Source organism: Heteronotia binoei, chromosome 13 (genome assembly GCF_032191835.1).
Source record: "Heteronotia binoei isolate CCM8104 ecotype False Entrance Well chromosome 13, APGP_CSIRO_Hbin_v1, whole genome shotgun sequence".
NCBI classification, from domain to species: domain Eukaryota; kingdom Metazoa; phylum Chordata; class Lepidosauria; order Squamata; family Gekkonidae; genus Heteronotia; species Heteronotia binoei.
Window position 1 is genome coordinate 39,944,556 of NC_083235.1, and position 18,971 is coordinate 39,963,526.

General features: G+C 43.3%; 1 long non-coding RNA gene across 1 annotated transcript; it reads left to right on the plus strand.

Moving 5' to 3' along the window:
- The first annotated feature begins 11,092 nt into the window (after positions 1 to 11,092).
- Positions 11,093 to 18,766, plus strand: LOC132581519 (uncharacterized). Its single transcript, XR_009556128.1, has 3 exons — positions 11,093 to 11,474; positions 13,504 to 13,570; positions 18,455 to 18,766. It is a non-coding gene; the product is annotated as an uncharacterized LOC132581519 (long non-coding RNA).
- Positions 18,767 to 18,971: the final 205 nt, after the last annotated feature.

The following is an 18,971-nucleotide window of genomic DNA, read 5'->3' on the forward strand; positions in this document are numbered from 1 at the left end:
AGTCTCATCATGGAAGATTAATGGAGTCAGCCTCTTGTGTCCTAAAGGACCTTAACTCTCCCCATTATTTCCACCGAATTTATTGTGTAAAGCACCAGAGCCTGAATAATCCACTGCACGGGGATACAGACGATTCTTCGGAAGAAGACTCATAAGGCTAAAGATGAAAGGCATTTGGGGCACCTTAGGCACCCTATGGGTCCTAATGAATGTACAGGGAAATGATGATTGCACCCCCTGTATAACAAAGACTTACAGAGAAGGGAAGATTTCCCCGACTTTGATATACAAGTCCAATTATGATTGCCGCACTAATAACGTTACCCAGTGCCAATTTCATAATACCACCTCTAACATATGCCATAATAAGGCTGTGACTATTTGTTTCAATCCCCACCATAATACAGTCTGAGTGAGGGTAAATGTATATACCAAAAACCACAGAGCTAGGTTCCTGGTAGCTTCCAATGTCACCACGCAGCCCTGGGAGCCCCTCCAAGTCAGCTTAGATGTTTGCCAAGCCATAAGCAGACGGGATTATTGGACGGCAGTGTCATGTGGAGGTCTTTCTTGGGAAAGATCCTATAGAAAGAATCAAAAGTATGTTTCGGAAAGCCCTAGGGGGGTTAAATGCATACCGTTATTTTTATGCTAAGGAGGATAAGTGGTCCCCAGGTCCCCGAGGTTTATTTAATATAACTCTCAGCACCAGTACCATAGATTGTTCTGAAGGGCATTGTACCCCAATGTGTTTGTCATTAAAAACTAATAACCTAGCTGGGACCATTACGAATTTTTGGGGAATAGGTGATGATGGGCCTGGTAAGGACCCATATGCAGAAGTTTGGATCGAGACAGTGACCACTGCCCCCCAAGGAAACAGATCATACAGTCCATCTCACTTTCTGGGAGGAAATGGGAAAAAATTATAGAAATCTTTATTGATTTAGCTGAGCGGGTGGCAGGTGAATTACAGGTGAAAAATTGTTATGTGTGCGGGGGCACCGATATGGGAGAACAATGGCAATGGAAAGCACAGGAAGTGCCTTGGGCGAATCTTACACAGGGCGAATCTTACACATCTTTCACCATGAAAGTGAAAGGCCCAACAGATGGGTGCTGAAACATCCTTTGGTAGGACAAACCTGCTTCATTCGAGGAAAAGGGAGGCAATTTGTGGCTCCAGTAGGAAGTCTAGATTGTGAAACTGCCTAATGGTGTAACATCACCCAGGAAAGTTGGAGGGATTTCACTAACACGAGTCGAGTTGCTTTTAACATAACAGAAGCCCCCCTTTCGCGCTATTGGGGGCTCCCTTGCAAAGGTACCATAGGGTGGAAAGCTCCTGATAGCCTCTATTGGATTTGTGGGGCAACCGCATATAGCACCCTCCCTAACAATTGGACAGGGGCATGCATCCTGGGAACTATTCGACCCAGCTTTTTCCTCCTCCCAAACGGGATAGGGGAACATTTAGGGGTCCCCGTATAGGACAAATTGGGGAGAACCAAGCGATCAATGAGCATTGGACATTGGGAAGATAATGAGTGGCCCCCAGAACGCATCATCCAAGCATATGGGCCAGCCACATGGGAGGCAGATGGGTCTTGGGGATAAAGGACCCCCATTTATATGCTTAATTGAATAATCCGCCTTTAGGCTGTGTTGGAAATAATCACCAATGAAACATCTCTAGCCCTAGCCTTGTTGGCCAAAACTAACACTCAGTTGCGTACCGCCATATATCAAAATAGACTGGCCGTGGATTTTCTATTAGCAGCAGAAGGAGGAGTACTCTTGTCTGCAAATAGATGATAATGGAAAAGCAATAGAGCAAATTACCGATAGGATCAGAAGTCTGGCTCACGTGCCCGTCCAAACCTGGACAGGGGCCCTGGATACTGGAGGGTAGCTAGGCGGCCTATTTGGAAACTGGAAACAGGCTCTATTGATGGGTTTATTGATTTTGGGAGGATTAATCATGTTACCCTGTTTAGTCCCACTAATTCGATCCATAGTATCCAATGCTGTAGAAGCTGCTATTGGCAAGCAAGATCCCACTAGACTTTTACATTTACAAGCCATAAGACAGAACCATCAATATTCCCTCTTGGGAAAGGAAGAGGGAGTGAAACCTAATGGAAGAGAGTATGAGACAATAATGGTGGAGATAGAAAATAAATAAGTGGTGACCAAAAGAGCTGAAGGAAAAAGAAAAAGGGGAGATTGTTGTGGGAACAGCTAGGTCTTTTGTGTACCACAGCCAAGGGAAAATACCAGGCCGTAAAAGCGCCATGATAAGCTGTATATAGTTTATTTCCTTCTTCCGCGATTATTAGCCATGTGCAAAGACAGGGTCAAGGTATACCTGTATAAGGATATGGTGAACAATTGGCGTTGGTGATAGGTAGAATGTGAGCCTTCCGCGTTGGCCAGGATAGGCCAGAAGGACAGAGAGGGGCGTAGCGTCACGAGCCTTAAATTGAGCTGTGCTGCAACACAGACTTCAGAGACCGCACCCTGGGTGCCTTCTCTCCATGCCTGCAGACATGTATTCCGAATAAAACTTGCTTATGTAAAATAAGACATTTTGTGTAACAGCTTTCTGGCATTCTATTTATATGGGGCAAGCTACATGTTACACACAAATTTGTGTAACAACTAGCATGACAGTCATTTTGAGGCACAGAAATGTACTACAATAGAGGTGATTTGGAGCAGAGATGTGGTAAGAGAGATCATAAGTCTTTCTCTGACTACCAGTTTGGTAGTCAGAGAAAGTTTGGTGTAGTGGTTAAGTGTGCGGACTCTTATCTGGGAGAACCGGGTTTGATTCCCCACTCCTCCGCTTGCACCTGCTAGCATGGCCTTGGGTCAGCCATAGCTCTGGCAGAGGTTGTCCTTGAAAGGGCAGCTGCTGTGAGAGCCCTCTCCAGCCCCACCCACCTCACAGGGTGTCTGTTGTGGGGGAGGAATGTAAAGGAGATTGTGAGCCGCTCTGAGACTCTTCGGAGTGGAGGGCGGGATATAAATCCAGTATCTTCTTCTTCTACTACTCCTTATAACCTCCCCGTTCTCCCCAGTGCAGATCCAAAGTAGCTTACAACATTATTCAAACCTATTCCATGTTTATCCTTACAGCAATAACCAAATGAAGTAGGTTAAACTGAGAAAAAGTGACTGGCTGTAGGTCACTCACCAAGCATCTCTGTTGGTGTGGAGGCTAAAATCTAGGTCTCTCAGATCTGACATTCCAACTAGTATATAACACTGGCTCTCATCTGCATCACTTCACCCCTCACACCACTTTCCCTTCTCTGCAGGGTTTCAACATGTTTCCTGCATGAGGTGTGATGGACTAAAGCAGTTAACCTGGTGAGCAGGGAACAGCTCACTCTGATTGGCTGAGCCACAGCCTAGCTACCAAATGTGTCAATTTCAAAAAAGCCTGCTGTGGGGGAGGAAAATGCCTCACAGAGTTAGTTCAGTCTGGGTGCTGAAGGAGTACAGTTGTGGAAAATCAACTGGGAAGGAGCTGAGACAGCCTGTGGGCTGAGATCATTGTGAGGCAGGACTGGATTTGGAGTTTTGTCTGTGAGTTATTGGGAAGAAAGGGCAAAACCAGGCTCTTCCTATGTGAAGAAACTCTCTGAGGGAAGCAGAGGAAAACTTAAGGCTCTGCTGGGGAAATCTGTCAGCATTTCAGGGCAGACTCCCGGTTCAGTTAAGAACACACACTGAGAGGGAAACTAGATTCTTGTAGCTGAGAAGAAATCCCAGGATACAGAAAGAGAAACTAGCTGGGTGGGACTGAGACACTCAGGACTGAGGGGCTTAGAGATAGCACTCAAAGGTGTGAGTCCTGTGGCACTACCCTAAGGTCTGGGGTGTGCCTGTATGCTAGTGTGTGTGTCTGTGTGGGGAATTTTCTGGCACAAGTCAGATGTCCTCTGTGTGACAGACAAAGACCAATTTCACACTCACCTTACACCGCTCTCAAGTTCATCTTCTCAGCGTGGCTAAATTCCGATTTCCCACTATCTGTGCCGGGGCTGCAGCAAGCATTGGTGTTTTTGCGCAGCAAATGGAAACTGGATTTTAGTGGTTTGTTTGCTATGTGAAAACGCCAACACTTGCTGCAGCCCTGGCGCAGATAGTGGGAAATTGGAAGTTAGCCATGCTGAAAAGATGAACGTGAAAGCAGCGTAAGGTGAGTGCGAAATTGGTCAAAGAATGTGTGACCCTTTTTTATTTTATGGGGGAGGAAGCCCAAGCCTAAGGCTTATAAACCTTCTCTGTATAGAGTCTTTCTCTAGTGCTGAGGAAGCACTGCCTGCCTGTTTAGTACTTGTTAGTTTTATGGAACATAAAACTGCCTGTTTAATATCTGTTAGCTTTATAGTAATTCAGCCCGCCAACATCCCTGGTAATTAGAGATTGTCTGTTTTTAGTTGAACATCCGCCTGCCAACTGATTTGTTTATAATAACCCATCACTATTATTTTACTCCCTTCCTTGCCTTTTATAAATCAATAAATATATCTTTTGGTTTAATTTTAAAAACATCTGGTACCTAGTTTATGTTCTGACAAGAATTTAGTGTGTGTGCCTGAGATACTGGGAGAAGGTGACAGAAAAAGATTTAAAGAAGGTTTACAGTAGTCCCTTCTAAGCTGACCCTGACTGGTTCCTCACAGAGGGGAAAAGAAGTTTGGTGATATTGATCAGAAAAATGGTACACAGAGGCAAAGGTAACAGTAAATATTCCCTTACCCCTACCTCTTCTCCACCCTAATCATTGCCTCCTGGACTACCTTTTCATGTTCCTTGAGATACTTTACATGTCTGGACAAAACCTTTATTTGAATCATTGTTTGCTTGGAATGCATTGTCTTGAGCTTCTGGTAAGAAATTTGGGACTCATGCTTAGGACATCATTCTTTGTTTCATATTTGAATCACGCCTGTGCCATAAAACAGTCACAAGAAACAAACAGATGGGAAACAACCTTTGATTTAAACCTTGGGTGGCAGTGCCCCGGACTTGGCACCAGCCATAAGTGTGGTTGAATTGACAAGAACCGTGACCACTGCTCAGTCAAATTCAGTATGAATGAAAGTGGAAAGTTGCCCAGAGACTGCAGTATGGTCACATTTCAATTCCCAAAGAGAAACTTCTCAAAAACAAGGAGAGAGAACGGCTGCTTTGAAGAGTGAACTCAACGGCATTATACCATGCTGAGGTTCCTCCCCTCCCCAAACCCCACCATTTCCTGGATCCATCTTCAAACTCTCCAAGTACTTTCCAGACCTGGCCACCCTACATTGAAGTTATGTTGACATAAGCCTATTACTAATTGATAGCCCAGGAGGGGGTCATTTTATAACAGGATGCAGGGTTCCCTGCAATCCAATTTATCCCTTTGTGTAGTGTGAATCACAGCACCAATTGAAGGAGTGTGGTGAAGCAGGGATGCAATGGTGCCACAGTCCACTCCCTATATGTAGGACTGCTAATTCCATTCCATACTATTGTCTGATTAAGTGTGCTTTTCGCACACAAAAGTTCACATTTTGAATAAAATTTTGTTGGTCTTAAGGGTACCACTGGACTCCAGCATTGTTCTACTGCTTCAGACCAACACATCTGCACACATGGATCTGATAAACAAATGGCCTGTCTCTGTACCTGGCAAGATCAATTTGCCAACACTTCAGTACCAACAACCAGTTATTTTTTATTTGGACTCTTCAACCCATTTGTAGGCCTGGATTTTAACATGAGGCCTGAGCCAGTGTTTACTAAAAGGACAAGAAATTGTACTAAAGATCGAATTTTTTGCAGTATTTTTTTAAATGATGACTAAGTGGGAACATAATAGATTTTTATAAAATAATTAAAAATGTGAAAAGAATACCAGGGTCCTTTGCCTGCTAGAACTCTGACTGTGCAATCCTATGAAGAGTTACTTCAGTTTAAGCTCATTGACTGTCATGGGGGAGACTTTGAGGGTGGAGCCAGAAGACTTTCCCATTCCTTAAAATCAATAAAACTACAGCAGAGCAGTTCCCCTGAATAGTCTTCATTTCCTCATCCCCAGCAGCTGCAATTCCAGTAAATGAAAGTGAACACACACTCACAAAGCAGCCAAAATAAATAGAGTTTGCAAGCACACACTTTTGTGATCTCACTGGGGCTTTACTCACAGGAGCGGCTGTATTTACACCAACTTCTTCAGACTAACACATGCAAATAAAAAGAGAGAGAGGTAGAGTTTTCCTCCATTCTGTAAAGAGGTTCCTATACAAAATCTTCTGGAACAATACAAAACAAGCACAGATTGTGCTCTCTCTCTCTCTCTCTCGCTTACTGGCTCTGGTTCCTATAAAAAGATGTCTGAAACAAAAGCAAAACAAGACTGTGCTATCACTCACACACAACTCTGCTGCTGGCCCCTCCTGATGCAGTTTTCACTTTCTGCTCAAATTTAAAGGCACACACACATTCTAAAACCATAAGGAGCTCACTAACCTGCGGAGATCTAAAGGCACATCCCAGCTGTTGGGGCCTGAGGACTGGCAAGCCTAGTTTAGGCTAGAGTAACTGTGCATAGTATTACACTGCAAGTCAACCAATGAAATTGATTGGCAGTAAATTCAGGATAGACACACACTTTCACATGCATGAAATAAAGTACTCCCAATGCACTTGCAACCAGATTTTACTGTGTGAAATGGCAAAACCCACTTGCAAATGGTCACTGAAGTGGATTGAAATGGCATTATTTAGCATGTGTGAAAGTGCCTGCTTCTTTACAAAGCACATATTGAAATAATGGGATTCTTTGCCATAAAATGTAGAGATGGCTTAAATGACTTCTGAAGATCACACAAATTCAGGGAGGATAGGTTCATTGGTGTGTAAAATAAGACAGCAGGAACTTTTTGTCTGAGAGCCTGGGCTAGGTTTTGGAAAACCTAACGTTAAATAGTCGGGGTTGGGAAGAGAGGTCAGTAAGTGACCCTTGGTTATGAGAATGGGGGTGTTATAATCAGTCCCTATTTTCATTTGTGAAATGTTTAGAGAATATGCTATTCAATCTCAAGCTAGGGCCTTTCAGTCCTGCGACCTGAGGTCTTTTTAACTGAGTGATACCATGAGTTGATATTAGCACCTTCAGTCTATAAATCAAGTGCTCTGCCATTAAACTGTAGCCTCTCCAAATAGTTCTGTCCAAAATATGCACATTCTGATGTTCACCTGCAGTAACTATAGCATCCTGAGGTTAACAGCTTCAAGAAATATGTGCTTCCAAGAAGTCTAGCCAACTGTAAGATATTTCAGCATTTACTTGAGCATGGTACAAATGATTACTGAGGAGCACATGTTAAGATGTTGTTCTTACAATAATTCCTTAAAACAACATGTTTATCTTTGAGGCATTTCCAAAGAAAAGAGAAAGTCGAACTTCCCCACGTTTTTACTGGCACACTTCCTATGGAAAAGGACAATGAAAAATAAACACAGCTCTCCTTTTAAGAGAACGGCAGTACACTAACCATCACTGCAACGTCAATTTGGAGCTTCCTGTCCTCAGTGGAGTGGTTGGTAGCTAAACCCTACACAAGAGGCATTGAACTGAAACCTCAGCTGGACTTTGATAGACAATTTGCTGTGAAACTTGTGTGCAGGAGTATGAGAAAAAGAATTGTCACTCCTGCATCAGGCCAAGGTATCTGAAGCCAGGATATGTCCCTGTTGCTAGTGTTTAGTACTACAGCAGGTAAATTAGGTCATAAGATTCAGACCACATGTGAAAATCAGTAATTCCTTCTGCTTTAATTTCTCACAGGCAGGAAAGCTCCCCCTTTTAAAGCATTAATTGTAACAAAATAGTTAGACGGTTACAATAATTACAAAATAGAGGTACTTGTGACCCACCAGGTGAGGTTCTACACCCCATCTAGAGGGTCCTAATGTATGGGTTGAAGGCCATTGTTCTGTACCATTTAGTTCTAGCCTAAGACCTTTTCTCAAACAATAACAGTTTTGACTACAGTTCAGTGGTAAGAAATGCAACCTTCACTCAATATCTTCATAGGTGATAAATGTATCATTTGCATGCTATCATACTCTTGATATTATTATCATTGCCATATTTAAACAATGTCATCAGTGTTCATGATGCTTTATAGAATTACATGAATAAAAATGGGGGTCATTACCCAAGGACCATACAAGATGGTGGGCATGCATAATCTTGGGGTCCTTTCCTGCATGCAATAACCTTGGATGGTAGTTCTAAACTTCTTTACTTCTGCTTTCAATATATATTTGAAGTTGCTTTGCCCTTACATTGATCAATGACAATGTTACATCAGATTCTTTGTGATCATCAAGCTGTAAATCAAAATCACAGTGGCTTAGAGCTCCTGCACCCCAAAAGCCTGGCTTGTTCTACCACTCCGCCCACTCCACTGCCGTTGATTAAGAAGGACTGGATAAAATGAAGGCCACAACTCAGCTGCAGTTCAAACAGCATTCAGAACAAAGGCAGTCTTCAGAATGGCGGAAGAGTTCAGGAGCTGCCATGGGAACTGAGCAGATAGAAGGCAGAAATCCTGAGCTGAATCAAAATGGGTCCATTTGAAGTCACCAGATGGTGTGGGGTTGTGAAAAAATATCTTCAGTTAAGTTTGCATTCTGCTTGGCTGAAGTCAGACAGCCAGGGCAGTGAACAGCATTACACAGCATACTTTCACTCATGATGCTTAGTTCTTACACAATCCCAGAGGAGCCTTTGTAAACTTTCGCCTATTATATATACAAGAACAATAGCCCCACTGTCAAAGGAAGGCATTCAGGGCTAGGATAAATTCTTTTCAAAGGCAGACATGAATTAACCTACAAAACATTCAAAAACTTTACAGTATGCATCATCTGAAATAGTATTTGATGGACATAAACAGCCACCCTATACCACAGCAGACCGATAGCTTCTGTAGCCCCCTGTATCCGCTCTACATGGATGTTGGAAAGCGCTCCAGGATCTCAGACAGATGATCACTTTCTTTCCGCCTGGCTACATGAGATCCTTTAACTGAAACCTGAATGAGTGGTCAGATGTTGAGCTGCAACTCTTTCCCTTCTGCACTGGAATATTTCCATGTCTTTGGTTCTTTATCTCTGTGGCTACATTCAAGAGATCATCTACCTTGGACTATTTTGTATCTACAAAGAAGAAGTATAAGGTTTATTGAGGCTGATCTTCCCCAACTTCCTTTCCCCCTAAGCAATCCCCTGTATCTCTTGAAAAGTGGGTGCTGATTACCAATGGACCCTTGTGTACAAAATCCAGTGTGCCACAGGGGGCTGCAGTGAGAATTGGAACTGGATGAAATCACCCCCTTCCCCTTGTGCTAATAAAGCGCTTGCTTAGCCAAGCTTCTTCTGCTACTGCTGCTCACTCTACTTAAATCCTCCTCCCACTTTTGGGGGTCATGGGAGACTGATGGAGGAAGGAGTGGTTAGGGAAGTTGCATAAACTCAAATCCTAGCATTACATACCATCAGCAGTGCATTCCCATCTACTGCTGATTGATCTCATATCATCACCTAGATTTGGACAAATATGAACATGTTCAGAGACTGCATGTGAATATAAAAGAGACTATGCATGTCAGCATGAACATGTGAAGAGACTATGTGTGTGGTACAAGTCTACTGGCCCTATCTGTGCTATATCTAGGCAGCTGGTAAACTATGTTTTGAATGTAAAGTTGAATGTAAAGTGTCGACATGCAGAAAATCTCATCTCCAGAGGCCCAGTTGTTTCCTGGACTTTATATGAGTTAATGACTCCACAGATTGGGCTGTTTTGCACTGGACTTTATTCTTTTAGACCCAAAGGGAACATTCCATCTGTATGTGAACATGAGTGGGCCTTGAGGTAAAAGAGGCATACAGGGAGGGAGAGGGAACACACAAATCTACTCTCAAACTATATGTAATTTCTACACACCTGGAGCTGGATCATACAGATTTGTTTTGTTAGTGGTAGGTAGCACCTTCCTCCAACACTAAGTGCCGAACCCTAACACAGGGCCTCCTACATTGGACACTCTGTGCTAAAGAAAGATGGTAACTAGGGAGGGGCATGAACTGGGAAAATATGATTCAGTTTGGTTCGTGGCTCACAATGTGCTTGGTTCATGAGCCATAAACTGTCACAAACTTTTAGGTGCCAAACAAAGCAGTTAAGTTCATGGGGGAAATGATATGGTAGAATAAGCTCCCCAAACTCACAGGCAGGGCCAGATTGTCCATTAGGCAGTATGAGGCGGTTGCCTGGAGCACAGCCCTGGAGGGAAGGCACCAGTTTTGGCCCTCCTGCCTGCCCTCGCCTCTGAAGTGAGGAAAATACTGAGTTCAGCAGTGGTCATCATGGGGCTTCAAGCCTCAGTACACACTCACAGTGCTCACTTGCCATTGCTCTACAACTTGTGTATGTGCTTCCAAGCACAGACACGAGGGGTGGAGCAATGGAAGCCCTGTGCCAGCCACCTACTCACCCTTGCTGAGGAGGTATGGGGTGGTGGGGAGCCTGGCCTGGGGCGCCGGCCTTGCACCGGCACCCCAGCACTGGCACTGCTCACAGGGGATCTCCTGCTGATTCTCCTCTACCTGCTTTCCAAGTTTATTGAGGATTGGATTTATGGAGTCTGGATTATACTCCCCACCCACAAAAAAAGTCCTTCCAGGAAAGTGCTTTCTGGAGAAATGACAGGTGCAAGTTCAGGAGGTTCAGAAGTGTTTAGAATAGACTATGTGTGAACTAGAGACATCAATCTCTCAGGAGACCTCCCCTTGATGTTCCTGTACATGCCCTCCAAATTATGTGCAGATTGGATTTCGGGTGTCTGAGTTATGCCCCCCCTCCAAGAAGATGCCCCCAGAAAAGGGCTTCCCATGGGCCAGCCAGCTGTCACCTCCTCTTCAGAGGATGAATTGGAGGAGTCAGAACTCGACTTCCATCTAGTCAAGCTCACACTTCTCCAGTTTTGCATAAAGCTCCTGTTGTCTGAATCAAGCCAGGAAAGACCAGACAGGTTCCTGGAACAGAGTATTTACAGGAGCAGGATTGAAATGCTGAAAGGACCTAAACCAGATGAAGAATCCCCCAGGAAGAAGTAACACCTGGGCTTTGAGAATGAATCAGCAAAAGGAAGTAATTAAAAGAAACATGCTGAACAAAGCTTGGTGTGGAAGCAACTTGTCACCCCTTCTGTGAGCTGATCAACTCAGCAAACAGAGCACTACTTTGCCCCCTGTCCTTTTTAATCTGTGCTTGCTTTTCCAGCTAGAAACCCATATCCTGTATCCTACGCTGGCTTCCAAGCTTTGGACCCTGAACTCCAGACCCTCCTTTTCCCCTGACCTTTGAACTGAAACTTTGGCTTCCTGACTGCAGACAGGTTAGTAGACCATGTTCTTGCTTTGTGTCTTACTTTTTACTGTTTTATTTGTGCATTCAGGAAAGTCCAGATAGAATAAAAGCACCAAGCTCTGCCCTGAACACGACAGGTTCAGAAGTACAAGCAGCATATACTAAGCTCACGGGGAACCTCATCTTGCTGCCCACTCCTTTACTGTCTCTCCTCTGCTGCCTTGAAGTTTAGTAAACATTTTGATTGAGCGAAGACTGTCTGAAAATGTATCTATTCACGAATTGCCATAAACTGCTTGAATGTTCATTGAAAGTCTGTGCTGGTTGACTTGCCACAAACTTCAGCTTGCCATGTACTGGCCAAAATTTGTCACGAACTTTTAAGAGTGTGAGCCGGCTCATGCCCATCCCTAGTGGTAACTTCAGCTGAACAAATCCATAGGATCCAACCCATGGAAATTAGTCCCATCTAGTCCAACCCAGGTTTTCCTTTTAAAACGCCACCATTGGTAACAGTAACAAGCTGCAGAGTCTTCTCTTGCTAAGGGTGAGACTGAAAGTTCACATACCTATTCTCAGGCCTACAGCCCCACCCTAGTGTGAAGAGGTGTTCCTTCCAGATCAGGGAGGGAAAGGCAGGCAAAAAGCCAAACATCTGCATTTTGTCGGAACTAAGCATAAGTCACAACTCAGCAGGAAGTCCAGCGGAAAAAGGGATTATAATAATTGAGCCTGGGTGTAATAAAATAAGGAATTAATTTCTCCTGATCTTCTCATTCTTCATTGTGCTTCTCTGTTACAGTCTCTAGCTGAGAAGGCTGGAAGCAGACCATGTGTAGAGTCACCAATACCTACATGCTTGTGGGAAGTTTTGATGACAACGTTTCACTAGCGCAGTTAACAGGCAAATCCCAATTCTGTTGTCTAAGCAAATTGTGTACATTTGCTTCTTTTCAATTTTACAAATAAAATCCAATGGGAAAAGGTTGAAGGCTTCTTAACAAGAAATAGAGTGGAGGATGTAAAAGAAGAACACAGATAAAAAGGACATAAGAACATAATGAAGCTACCTTTTTATTAAGTCAGAATACGGACCTATCAGCCCTGTCTAGCTCTATACTGATTTATAGCTGTCTAGCATCTCAGTTGGAGAAGAGTCTTTACCTAGAGCACTGTCACTGAACCACAGCCCCTCACCAAATGCAAATGCCCATCAAATACTGACGACCCAGATCCCTTTATCATTCATTCAGTGTGTGTGCACTGTGGGAGGAAGGCTGCATCACTACTGCAGGTCAGAAGCAATATTTTGTAATGTTCATCAAGAACAAACTTCCTGCACATTTTTTTTAAAAGCACATTAGAGAGTAAAGTTCTACCTAGCCCTTTAGTTTCTGTGCTAGGTTTCCATTCATAGGAGATTGCTCAGGTCAGGTTTGCGTCTGCACATTGTAGAATACTGTGCTATTGTTGGACTGCAGCAGTCATGTGCAACTAAATTGGTTTGTCCATGCACAAAGATACAGTTGCGAGTGATTGCTAAATGCAGCAAAAATGCAATATCCAAAGATGCGTGGATGCAGCCCTAAAATAATGGTACTTTTAGTGGGAGATGAGTCTCCTTCAGTAAGTTGCCAGTGAAACTGTGGAGTACTACCAAGCTACTTTTACTGTAGGCTTCAGTTTGATCAGGTGACTATGCCTCTGCACTGTGCCTAATCACGACATCGTGTACCACATATTTGGACTCCAATTCAGATAAAGAAAATTATTCCTGATCTATATATCCTGCAGACTGCAGGGAGAATGTGGTGGTAGCATTCTGAAGTAGCACTGAATGTGCTGCTTCAGCTGGCAAGTGGGAAGAATCCAAGTTTAGAATGTTCCTTTGTTAAAAACCAAATCCCACACACATGCACACACCTTCAAGTAGAACACTAGCACTGCAGAGAGCAGGCAGGGCTAGAATTTTTCTCTCTGGTATTCCAGGGTGTGGAGTTTTTTAGTGGCAGGATCCCTTCTACCTGCAGCCTGAAGCTGTACCATCCATTTTACAGGTCTCAAGATTCTGCTGCCTCATTTTGTTGCATTGTTCACCAGGTCAAAATCTCATTGAAATCAATGGTAAGTGAGTTGACATAAAGCCAAAACCTTCATAAAATCAATGAATTGATGCAAAAGCTGTGACCCTATACACACAAAAGCAAGTTTCATCAAGTTAGTTTTACTACTAAATTAATATAAATAGATCGGACTATAATTTAAATCTCACTGCATTCAGTGAAAGTGCAGGACTGAATAGATGAAAGCACGATATATCATGCTCGGTGTTTTGCTACTCCATGCAAGCAACACCCAGTGAATTGGAGCAGAAACATGAGAACAGTGATTCCACTGATGTCATGCCACATTTCTTTTATTAGACATTACCAGTAGGGTTTGTCAGGTCTCCTGCAATGGTATGGTAACCAGAGGAAGATGGGGGAGGCAGGAATTTACAGGAAGGGGAAATCATCCCTGATACAATGATGCAATTTACAGCGCAATCTGGAATTGACATCATTGCACCAGGGATGACATTCACCCCTCAACACAGGGCCGAAACCAGGATTTTAAAAGTCAAGGTTTTTTTTAAAAAAAGTCAGGGCATACCCTTTCCCATCCACTGTGGGGCTTGCCACTTCTCAGAAGCTTTCTGGAGTAGGAGCAAAAGCTGGAGGCTCTGAAAGCAGCCAAGTCAAGGCAGCCAACCCTAAAACTTTGGAGTCAAGAAGGAACTGCACCTTGTGTGCAAGCAGAGGGGATCCTTCCACCTCCCTCTCTCCCATCCTGGTGCTTTGCAGCCAGCAGTTCCATCTGTCACCCCTCCCCAGCCCTTTCCACGCGGCTTCCTCTGACTCTGGCTCCTCCACCTTCCTCTTCTCTGCTTGCTGCTTTTGCTGCTATAGTGCATTGTGCTCTGCTCAGCTCTCCGAAATCCACTGATGACACGTTGCTGGATCAGCCATGGCAAAAAAAAAAATCAAAAATGGCTTCACCCCAGCCTGGAAGTCAGGGAGCACTGCCCCCACAGCCCCACTGTGGCTACTGTCCTGCCTCAAAACCTTCCTGGCATGATGACATCACTACTGGGTTGTATCCCCATTTGTCTGGCCAGTTTCCTTTAGCTGCCAAGCTGAGCAGTGGCAGGCAGTCGCAACAGGGGCAGGAGATCTCCTGCTATAAGTGGGAACTTGGTAAGGCTATCTCCTACTATACGGAGTGACTTCCGGCATCCTGTTGTTTTGCTCACCCGTGCCTGAAGCTGATGGGAGGAAACTGGGGGTAGGAGATTGGGGCATGCTGACATCACTTCCATGAAAATCTGGAAATGATATCATGGACACCCTAGGGTTTCCAAAAATTCTGTGGTTTTACCACAGAGTTCTTGTAAATCATAGCATGTCCCATGACTTGACATCCAGTTTTTACCAGGCGTAATGTCTCTGTGTTAGCATGAGGCCAGGATGTGAATCCCTTCCCCCTAATTGGTCCCAGGGGCTACTGGCTTCAGTCTGGCAACCTGCCCTCATTACCAGAGAGATGAAGGAGGAAGTTGTGGATCAATGATAGACTTCTTGCGTACACCTCCAGTTTGACTGCACTGAGAGATATAAATGTTGCTGATGGTGGTCATTGTCGAAACACACTTTTTAAACTAAAAATATACCGGTGGTTTGTGACACTGTAAAAGCTAATGAGTATTTGTTCTAATGTAAATTTTTGTGAACTAGATCCCACTTCACCTGATGCTTTTTAGTGGGATTTTTTCTTATCTTCTCCCACTTCCTCGCCCCATGACTAGTTGAAACAGCAAAGTGAACAGCTTGGTTTGTGATAAACAATTCCATAAGAAAATGAGCCAGAATATGGAAAGAGAAAGTCTGTTGTGCTATAGAACCTGGCATCTCTTCAAGCAGAGGAGCCAAAGTAAATATATATAATCTTCACTGTTACACTGCATGACCTGAAGCTCATTATTTGTAATGGGAAAAAAATGCAGTTCAGTGTGTGAATGAAAAAGAACTGTAACCTAACCCAGGTGGCTGGAATCAAGGTTTCCAATTTTCAGTTAAAACAACCCTGAAGGTTAATTTTTTTTGTCTTTCAAAACTGGCCCCGGTTGACTGAATGTTAGGCCTGCTCTACATATGCAGTAGAGCTGGGTGACAGAGTGCTGAGGTGCTAGAACGGATTGTACTAATAGAGCTCACAAAGGCTTCGATTTTTTAAAAAGATCTTCTCAGGGGGTTTTTTGAGCAGGAATGCAGTTCCAGCTGGCTTGGCATCAGGGGGCATGGCCTAATATGCAAATGAATTCCTACTGAACTTTTTCTACAAAAGCCCTGTGTGAAACAATGGAGATGTCAGGGGTGTAGCCTAATATGCAAATGAGTTCCTGTTGGGCTTTTTCCACACAAAAAAAGCCTTGGTTTTCTGGATTAATTGTTACTTGTGAGTGGAAAAATAACACCACGTGCAAAAGGCTGAGATTGAACTGTTCCCCTTGATATGTTTATTTTACATTTGCAGTCCAGCAATTGCGGCCTCCATGACCCACCTGAGGGTCCCAACCAGTGTCCCCTTTAAGCTGAGTTAGTGTGAACTAGCTCACATAGCTAGTTCACTATGTGAGCTAGCTCACAACTAATTCATAGCTAATTTATGCCATAGCTCACAACTAATGCATAACTAATTTATGCCATAGCTCACAACTTTAATGCCAGTAGCTCACAAAGTAGAATTTTTGCTCACAAGACTCCACAGGGAGGGAGTCTTGGTACCAACCCAGCACTTTTTTTGTAGCAGGAACCCTTTGCATATTAGGCCACACCCCTGATGTAGCCAATCCTCCAAGAGCTTACAGAGTTCTTATTACAGGGCCTACATTACAGTCTTGCTAAACCTATTTTTACAGTATATCTATTTATCAATATTATAATGCCATTATTTTTTTATAAAAAGAAAATGAAACCAATTGTCTTCAAGGTCAAGCGAGGAGATAAGAGTGGTTTGCTGATGATGATGACAGTCTGACCATCAAAAAGTGGGCTGGAGGTGGGTGGGAATGGGAAGGATAAAGAAAACTGACAGAAACATGACACATGAGAAAGAAGGTGATTCAAAACTGCCCTTCAGGAAAAGATTGGGGGTAAAAGTGATCTCAAAAGAACCAGAAAAGGCTAGGTGAGGGGAAGCAAAAATTAAAGGCACAATAGCATTTGCAGAAATTGGAAAATAAACTGAAGCAGTATTCAGTTCAGCAGTAAACTGAACCAGAACTGATGGGAAAACCTCATGCAGTAATCCCCCCCCCTCACACTTCTACAGACATGATAGCAGGACATCAGATCAAAATTTAATTTAATTATTAATTAAGATCTAGGAAAAGGCTACCCCACCCACTCCACAAAATGAGTATTACAATCAGTGAAAATTTTAATCACAAGCTCATGATTTGTGAATTTCACCAGCATCAGAAGAAAAGGACTGAAGAAATTTAAGTCTCTCTTGTATTTCATTGTGTGTAGGAGAATATGATGAATGGGACCTTGGGGAAATGATTTAAATTGGTTTAATAATATTTTAGGAGTCTTTCATTGAAGCAAATGGGAAATTTGATAAGAAGTGTGAAACAAAACCTTGTTTGGATTTTTTTTTTAAGGAGAAGATTTTCCACATTAAGATCTTGATCTCTGGATAACCTAAGGAAAGGTTTGCCATGGCTTCAGGGTGCGTTTTCTAATGCTGGAAGTCATTAGTGAGTTAAGCAGTGAATTATTGCCCTCTTTTGAGATGCAGTATCAACTTGGAAGATGGAAAGTCAGAGTAACAGTGTTTGGCTTTTCAATCATTTCAGATTTACAGTAGGCATAACAGGCCAAGAACTGATTGAGAGACTAAGCTGATGAGATGAAAAATATGAGCACTCTCTTTTGATTTCATTGGAATGGCTCCAGGTTTACACTGGCATATCTCAGGTCAGAATCCTGTGAATCATTTATGATAAACATTGTGTTTAGAACAAGGGAGGAGGCATGATACATAACCTGCTACAAATGTCTCCTGCACAAACCCACTTGAAATTATTTGTGAAATAGCCTATGTTAATGGTTACCTCTTTCACCAATTACCCTTCTATTTCTTCAAGAAGTTCAGAAAGTACATTTAGTTCTCCTTTCCCCTCTATTTTATCTCCACAACAATACTGTGTGGTAGGTTAGGTTGAGAGAGCGTGGCTGGCCTAAGTGTACCATGAAAGTTTTGTCGGAATCTGAACCTGATAATGCAATCCTAAGAACCTTCTCCTGGGAGTAAGCCCACTGAATGGACCTGAGTAGGATTCTAAGGAAACATGTTTAGGATCTCCCAGATCTCAGTCCAACACTAACCACAGCACAGAAGACCACCGCCTAAGACATAAGCTATTTTATGCCTATGCACAGACCCAACCTGGAAAGCAACTGAAAGCCAATACAGCCTTGACCTGGATAGCCCAGGCAAGCCTGATCTCATCAGATCTCAGAAGCTAAGCAGGGTTGGCTGTGATTAGTATTTGGATGGAAGACTTCCTTGGAATACCCAGTCAGGAGGACAGGGGCAGGCTCTATTCAACCACCTCTCTGAATATCCTCCAGGCCCCCAGTCACCAGAGGTTGCCATGAATCCAGGTGCAGACACACCCAAGAAAAATACCAAAAAAGAAAGAAAACCAGACACAGAAGCACCATAGGGTTGTCAAGTCTGTGTTGGAAAATACCCAGAGACTTTGGGGGTGGACCCAAGAGAGGGCAGGGTTTGGGGGAAGGGAGGGATCTCAGCAGGCTACAAAGCCATAGTCCACCTTTCAAAGCAGCAATTTTCTCCAGGGGTTAAAAGGGGGGGGGGGGTTACGATGTAAGGTTAAACTGGAATTTCAGTGCATAAGCTTATGAAGGACAAAATGTCTCCTGGCTTCCTTTCTTACAGGCAAATGCTCAGATGGTTCAAAGCCATCTATGCACTGAAATTGTGTCTTCATCAGTGTTATGAAATAAAATTATAATCCTGCACATGAGGAAATTTATGAAACAGGAAGTGGAATACCAGCTGTCCTGTCAAACACATATTTTTTCATGGGATTTTATGACATTGGAATATGACTGCATACATTGACTCTACTGGAATCTACATGATTACTGTGAACTGAGTATTTTATTATTGGACTGAGTTTCAATGACTATATATTGAGGATTGTAGTTTTTGTCTGTCTTTCTTGTAATAAATGCTTGTTGTTGCTGCTGCTGTTGTTGTTGTAATTTGGGTCATAGGAACCCTTTGGGTTTATGTTGTTAGTCTTACAGAATGACTTCTCTCATTATACTGTTTCCCACCTGGAGGCTGGCAGCCATAGCACCAACCTAATCTGTGTGCATTCTGTACATCATACAAATCCATTATGTGAGCATTGTAGCCAACATGGAATTAAGCAATTTTCCCAGTTTCC